Here is a 6,069-nt window from a genome sequence, read left to right as displayed (position 1 = left end):
GAGCTTTTAAACAACCACCGCCTCCCCACCTCCCCAGTAACAGCTTTAGGAGAACTGATCAACTGCATGAAATTTAAAGGGTTATATATATATATATTTGCCTGCCATTTTAAGTTTCTACTATCTTCATAACAGCATAAGCAATGATTGCCACGATAAAAAGTTCTAGCTACATTTAGTAAAAGCCACATCCCTGGGAGAGGCTGAATCTCCAATTAATTTCAGTCTCTAGGTAATGAGCTAATGCTCACGTGTTAAAGACATGGCAGATGCTCCTTCACGCCACACTCTTGCTTTCACACTGCCTTGTACAAAGATCCTGATTAAGACCACCTAATCCTCGTTGTTTCCCTTTGTAGGCAGCTCCATCTGATGGGGCTGGAGCCTGCGGAAAAAGGAAGAGGGTTAATCCCACTTTCCCCCGTAGCTCCGACATGCATCACATGCTGCTGCAGGGAATTCATGGGATTTATCTCTTGGCTCTTCTCTCGGCTCTGTCTGAAAGGCACTGGGTATGGGTACAGATCTCTGCACAGTAACATCTCACTCAGCAGCGTGAAGAGCAGTGGGCAGCACGAGCTGGCTCTGAAGCCTCAGATAAGCCCGCAGCCTGTGCGGCCCTCTAGATATGTGACATACAGTGGAAATTCAAACCAAAATAAAAATCAGGGTTGTGTTTGGAGAGAAGGGAAGAGAATAGAAAAACAGAAAAAAAGTCTAGAACAGAGAATAATAGAAAGAAGCAAAAGAAGACATGCTTTGGCTAACAAATTTAGTGCTTTGTTTAAGCCCAAGAGACAGAAACCTTCCTGCTTGCTGCTGTGGTGGTAATAGCAAAATTATCTCCATCAAAAGGCATGAAACTCTGCCAAGTCCTTGGTCTAAAGCATCCACACGGGGCTTCCATCGGCCGGTTTGGGGACCCAGCAGTGCGCAGACCCGGCATCTTCCTGGGCAGAGCCACGATGCTCCATCACAAGGCCAGTTCCGACACGTCCTCCCAAAAGCTGCTTGGAGGAACTCAGGTGGAGTTATGGTTTGTTTGGCCTCTCCTTTCTTGTTAAGAGCAAAGTTATTGCTGAATGCCTTGTTAGGCCTGGCCAAATTAATCTCCCAGGAGATTAAACGACCTCCCCGCAAGCATGTAAGAGGGTAGCTGCCATGCGTTCGCTCGCGAGCCCTGAGAGGCACCCCGTCGTCCTGGCCTTGGGGAGCGCCAGCCAAAAAGGCAATTACACACAATATTCTGCTTCCTTTTAATTTATCACTGTGTTGGAAGAAGTACGTTTTATCTCCTCTGGTATAAACAAAACAATCCTCTTACCTCATCGTACAAGCTTGTAATTGTCTTCCCACATTAGATACTTTGAGATAAATCTTTTTAAGAAGGTCTTTGCACTGCTCTCTGCTTCTCCCGCACACACCAACAGGCATAAACAGAAAATAAACCCACTGAAACTCCTGAGCAGTGGTACGGGGCCAAGCTGATATCGCCGCATCTGTTTTCTATTTCCCCCTGCCCCGTATTGCAGATATACGATACGGTATGATTCTGGAGCAGGAAGGCACAAGAAGTAGCAATTCAACCTTCAAGGAATGATTCAGTGTCACTTAGTCATATTGTATGTATATGAAAAAGAAAAAAGAGAGAGAAAACAGCTCCCACAAGACGTTTCTAGCTCTCACATGTTCTTATTTTATTCCTTATCCTGCAATTTATCTTCTTGTTTTCAGCAAGCCAGCAACGAAGTAGAAAAACCCTAAGAAATCCTAGTCTGACGTATCTTTCTAGGGAGTATTCATTTCCACACATAGCTGCATAAGCCATGGAAAAGTCTGTGCCATCACTGGAGAGCAAACCACTTGAAGAGCAGAGTCTACAGACCTTAAAATGGATAAAAGCAAGTTTCTCCTGGCCCGCTTCTCCTGATTTAAAGGTCTGATAGACGCCCGATGTCAGCGTGGTAATCTGCTGAGGTTGGCTGGGGGCCACTTTGTACTGCAGGAAGAGAGCAAACGTTCGAGCATCCTGAGGCAAATTACAACAGACTGTTATTTTGGGATGCTGAGCTTTGAAATCTGAATTCATTTAGTTTAATATGATATATTGGAACTTCCTTAAAAAAAAAAAAAAAAGATACTAGTTAATTTCTGTTAAATACAAGAGGCAGATGAAATCATTCCCTGCCAAGAAGATACAGAACCTATCTTGTGTCAATAAACCATCTTGTAACCGGAGGTGCGTAGCCAGAAGGTTGCTTCTGTTATCCTATAGACTTTGGATGACGTTTAGCTCACTGAAAACTCTGCCTTCAGGACCAACCTCAGAACACCCCGCCCCCCCCCCAGCTCGGCACAATAATTTTTTCAGCAAGATTTAAGGAGCTGTTTTCTTCTTTTTTTTTTTTTTTTTTTTTTTCCTGGTTATTCCGTTCTTCAGACAATGGCCACCTCAAGCACCAAGGGGAAGCAGGATGCACAGGATGGAAAACCAAATGAAGACCACCTTTAGGAAAACCGGGTCCCAACAAATTCTCCCTTTTTAATGAAGAGAGCGCAAAGTTCAATAACATTAAAGGGACACCTCACAACACACCAGGTCGTGCCTAGTGCCAGACCAGTGCCAAGGTCCATCAGACCCACAGCAGCCCCCCTGGGGACCCCATCACCCTTCTCCTGGCTCTGCGGATGGCTCCGACCCACCACGGGGCAGCAAGCTCCACGGCGTGGTGTCGGGAGGAGCCATAGGGCCGGCAGGGAGCCAGCTGAGCAACCCCCCCTCTTGGCACCACAAAACCCCAGTGGGCAGGGTGGGAAATCGCCTCCCTGGGCTTTCAGAAACAACTGGGACAGCCGCCTGCTGGGAGGGGGGACTTGTGCCAAGCTCAGCCCCGGGACGGGGAGATGGGCGAGATGACCTGAGCTGTCAGTGTGCATTAGGGCCGCTTACAGACTCCCGGGCCCGCCTCTGTAAAGTTCAGCGTTGCGGCTGACTCGCCCCACAAAGGATGTTTTTTCATCTGCCAGGTGCCAGCAACTCTCCCTGCCTCCGTCAGCCTTGCACGGTGCTCGAGGGCAGCCAGGCAGCTCCCCAGGTCCCCCAGTAGCGAGGGACAGCTTCCCAGGTCTGGCTTCCTGTTGGGTTCATGACCTGAACCAGCTCCTCAGCAATCAGATTGCTGCTGGGCAGCGGGCAGGACGGTGCAGGGAAGTGAGCAGCCCCAGCAGCAGCAGCAGACTTTCTCCAGCTGTGAAGCTCTGTGCAATGAAGGTGATCACATACCTCATCAGCTCCTTCGTGCCTGGATTTTACCTTTTCCTTCTGCTTCCTCGTGGCTAGAAAACTTGTGTGCCAAGAATGAGACATCCCCATTCTCTGCCACCTGCGTTGGGGGCTGTATGCCGAGCAGAGCTTCACCCAAGCCCGTGACTCTGGAGCATTCCTGCCTGCACACATGCACACATACATGGACAAAACCGCGTATGCACACACACTTATAACTTAGGTCTTGTGGGCTCATCATCGCCCCAAGGAACCAGGGAGGACATACAGCTTTATTTAGTTGCAGTGGTTTTGTAGCTACAGCCGAGCAGATAACAAGACCAGGCTAGTAATCGTTTCTGAGGGAATGATTTAGTAACGCAGCCTACAGAGCTTGTAAAGGCTCCTTGATAAAGGGCCAGGGAGAGCTGGAACAGTTTGGATCCATTTCCTCCCCACTGCTGAGAACGAGTGTTGCAATGTGTTAGGAGGCTTGAATGGAAAATAATTGCCTTCATTATGCAAGCTCAACGTACAGACATATGTTCCTGGATAAATGACTTCTGCGACCAGCCAGGCCCACGTAGCTTATTTTCCGTGAAATACAAAGAGCAGTGTTTTCTACGGGTTTCAGCCCAGCGCCAGGAGCAGGCGAGCACTGTTTACCCAGCGGGGCACACACACGTTTCTCGAGTTCACGTGCACTCGGGTCTGTTGCTTTTTACAGGAGATACAGGTGTGGGAATAGGTCTGGTAGGGGATGTCTGAACACGCACGCAGACTTTGGCATATCTAAAGCCGAGAGAAAGTGGAGACACACATTTTTATAGGAGAGACAGCACGTTGTAAAGCAAGATAACTTGGGCCCAATCCAGTTGCTCTTGTTCAGGCAAACTGACCTCTTGATTTCAGTGGTGCTTCTCACTCAGGCAAGGTAAACAGAAACCGAGCTTTTGGCATTTATGGGAAGAGTCAGAAAAGTTATTTCTTTAGTGCAATACAATAGGACTTTGTATTAGAATTAGCCCCAAGTGCCTGGAAATCTGGAATTCAAATGAAGCAAAACCTCACTACAAATAAAGAGCTGCTTAAAACCAAAGTTGTTTTCACCACTGCTTCGACAAAACAGGGTTGCCAGCTACTAAGAACATGAATATGTGATGCTCTAACCTGGTAGGATTCCAGCAGGATTAGTCTGGCAGTTGCAGCACAATCAAGACATACTAATTTCTTCATTATTAGTTTTTAATTCTTCTACGTCTGCTTTTCACAATGGTTTGGCACCGTCCGCACTCAGCACTCTCCGACTCCAGAGCTGGCAGGCGGACACGTTTGCTTTCTTCTTTTATTACCCCGGAGGGATGGGCTAATTTACGCGAGGAGAAGTCCGTGAGCCTGCGGAGCTCCTCGGGAGCCCTGGAGCTGCGGGAAGCAATGCTCCCTCGCTCCAGCTGCTGCAGGAGAGACGTTTTGTCCATGAGCAGGAACAAATATTTATCAGACAGGCTTTCCAGTCATATGGTCCTAATCCTTGCAGCAATGCGAAACTCCCAGGATGAGGTCATGGTTGTTTAATCCCAAACTGTACTTTTTTTTTTTTTTCTAGAGGCCAGATCAGGTAGGTAGGAGGTGGCAGAGCGCTGAGAGCAAACCGCAGGGACGTGGCTATGTGCAGATGTGCACCCACCAGCGCGCACGAAGTCCTGCTCCAGGGCAGAGCGAGGCTGCCAGGCTGCAATGTAAAATTTCCACCATTGGGTTCCTGTTGCTCTGAGTTTTCAGGACTCGTCAAAATTCAAATAGTCAAGCTCCCTGAAAGCTCTTTTAAATTAAAAAAAAAAAAAAAGTGAAAAAATATAATAAAACAAAACATTTGTTTAAAGGTCATCAGAGGATCATCCTGTCTGATTACTGCTGGGAATACTTCTTTAGGTGTTTGTGTCTTTGGCCTGCTCATCAGCCTTCCACTGGACTTTGGTGATTTACACTTTAAGAAATGAACCAGGGAACTCCCCGGCTCCTTTCCTCCAGGGACTTCTTGGATCGGGAATTGCCAAATTAGGAATTGTGTCTGAGCCCTACCGAGGTCTGAGCTAACAGGCTGGCTCCTGAGTCCCAGACAGACCCTTATTATTTTAGCCCCGATGGTACTAAAAAAACACCACCTCAAAAACACGAGGCATCCCACGGCATATTTTAGGACAGCAAGTTAAACACACGGAGCAGCTCTACTCCTTCAGTCCCGTTGTTACATACAGAGAGGTATGGCATGCGTGGGATAATACTCCAAATCTTTCGTGATATTAAGTGAAACAGCGTAAAATATGCAGCTTATCGAAGCTCAGTGTATAGCAGCACGCTGCCTGAGACGCAGGCTACCTCGAGCAGGGCCGAACCAAGGGCCCGAGCACAGCACACCTCAGCGGTGCGTGTTGTGTTTTCAGCTGGAAGGCTTCCCCGGCCCCGGGCAGGATGAAATCTGGGGCTCCGCCAGAACAACCTGGCAGCCAGGTCATCGAGGAGGTTAGAAAGTTGGGTCAGGTCCCTTATTTTGAACCGTTTTGGCTCTGCAGTTTTACGTAAGGCTGGGCGACCCCTGGGAGCCCCCAGCACGGCACAGCCTGCTGCCCCGCGGCCTGCTGCTTCCCGAGAAGGGCACTCGGCCTCCCACAGCCCTGGCACGCCAGCTTTGGCTTTGAGAAATTTTTCCCTTTCTGTGCACAATTTTTTCCACATGCCTCAGTTTTCTGTCACACCAGAACGAAACCAGCAATGAAAACCTCCAGGTTCCCGTGGCTCTCAGCGGC

This window comes from Anser cygnoides, chromosome 14 (assembly GCF_040182565.1).
Source record: "Anser cygnoides isolate HZ-2024a breed goose chromosome 14, Taihu_goose_T2T_genome, whole genome shotgun sequence".
Classification (NCBI taxonomy): Eukaryota; Metazoa; Chordata; class Aves; order Anseriformes; family Anatidae; genus Anser; species Anser cygnoides.
The sequence above is the reverse complement of the archived record's forward strand: the minus strand, read 5'-3'. Positions refer to the sequence as shown.